This window comes from Lactuca saligna, chromosome 3 (genome assembly GCF_052625555.1).
Source record: "Lactuca saligna cultivar CGN05327 chromosome 3, ASM5262555v1, whole genome shotgun sequence".
Lineage (NCBI taxonomy): Eukaryota > Viridiplantae > Streptophyta > Magnoliopsida > Asterales > Asteraceae > Lactuca > Lactuca saligna.
In genome coordinates this window covers 189,580,113-189,581,824 of record NC_136419.1, presented here as the reverse complement: position 1 = coordinate 189,581,824, position 1,712 = coordinate 189,580,113, and the positions used below count along the sequence as shown (strand labels likewise).

The 1,712-nt window shown below is 36.4% G+C and overlaps 1 pseudogene; it reads left to right on the top strand.

Annotated features, from left to right (window-relative positions):
* The first annotated feature begins 396 nt into the window (after window positions 1–396).
* Window positions 397–1,142, top strand: LOC145034085 (ethylene-response factor C3 pseudogene; annotated as a pseudogene).
* The last annotated feature ends 570 nt before the right edge of the window (window positions 1,143–1,712 follow it).

The window sequence follows — 1,712 nt, the reverse complement described above, 5'->3', positions numbered from 1 at the left end:
AAATGCCCCTCGTGTGAGGGGCACGTGATGTTGTTTGAAGGATGAAATATAAACACTGTATGCCTCAAGGATGGCCATTGCAATTTTTTAAAAACACAATGATGGGTCCTATCAAAATTCCAAAGGTTGGACCAAACCTACAAATTAGCACAAACCATATGGACCAAAACTGTAATTTACTCTATTTTCTTTCTTTTGAAATTTATTACTAATTACTAATTACACCTATTAAAAACATACACATATGTCAAACAAATTATTTATAACAAAGAGGTCATTGAGTTTAATCTCATACATATATTATATCTTACATATATTATATCCTCGTTCACTAAAAAAAAAAAACTATATACACATGTTTTTTTTTCGTTTAAGGCACCCATACAACTTCGAAGCTTCCCTCTATGTTGCCGGTATATAAACATGCAAATGAGAGGAAGAAATTCTCAAACTCAAATGGATTCATGTCTTTCCATCCACTCGCCGGAATCCTCCTTCAGCTCTTCACTGGAGTTCTCGCATGTGGACATCAGTCGCCTTCCCTCAACCAATTCCCTCCCCTTCAATGAAAACGATTCCGAAGAAACGCTTCTTTTTGGCCTCCTAACAACCGGCTTCAACACCACATCTTCCGAAGAAGTTACCTCAAAAGCTTTGAAAGCACCCAACAAAGGCACCGCATTCAGAGGCGTTAGACGGCGACCTTGGGGGAAATTCGCGGCGGAGATAAGGGATTCCACGAGAAACGGAGTGAGAGTTTGGTTGGGTACATTTGATAGTGCAGAAGCAGCTGCTTTAGCTTACGACCAGGCTGCTTTGTCAATGAGGGGATCATCGGCGATTTTGAATTTTCCGGTAGAGAAGGTGCGGGAATCTTTGTGTGAGATGATGGGTAGCAAACCGGCGGCAGAAAGTGGTGGATCTCCGGTGATGGCGTTGAAGAAGAAGCATTTGATGAGGAGAAGAGCTGCGAATAAGACGAGCAGAAGAAACAGGGAAGAAGAGAAGGTGGTGTTTGAGGACTTAGGGGTTGACTATTTGGAAGCATTGTTGACTTCTTCAATAGAGAACGCCAATTAAAAGAAAAAAAAAAATCCGAATTAAAATTAATTCGATTTGTTTAGTTATAATTTTTACTTTTTTTTTTTTTAACTTGATTCCTAAACGAATTTGAACAGGGTTTTAAAATTCAAGTGATATAAATCTAAGTTTGTATAGGAGAGTTTTGGAATTGATGGATTGAACAAATTCCCTAAAACTCTTTTTTATAAAGACGAGAGCATGCACGCGAGTTTTTTATTTGCGATTATTATATAAACAATGTAAAAGTTGATATATATATACAAATTGACAACAATAACTATTTTTCTCAAATTAGCCAAAATATAAGAAAAGTCCCTAATAACCATCAATTTTGAAGTGTGTCATTGCAAAACGGGCAAAGACCAAAAAGTTAGTCCCTGAATCGGCTCAAGTAATTGCTTGATCTTGTACCCTCCCTAATCCAAACCTTAAGTCAAAACCTCTTCTTTAAACTCTTTAGTTTAGAGCATCCACGAAGCCTTTGTGAGTGTTTAAAAGATTGTAGCTTCTAACCTTTAACAAATCGTTTTATTTTGAATAAAAAAACATTGTTTCTTATTAGAAGCTTTTAGTATTTAGTTTAAACAAAGTGCTTCAAGTTTAAATTTTACTTCACGTAGCGTTTAACA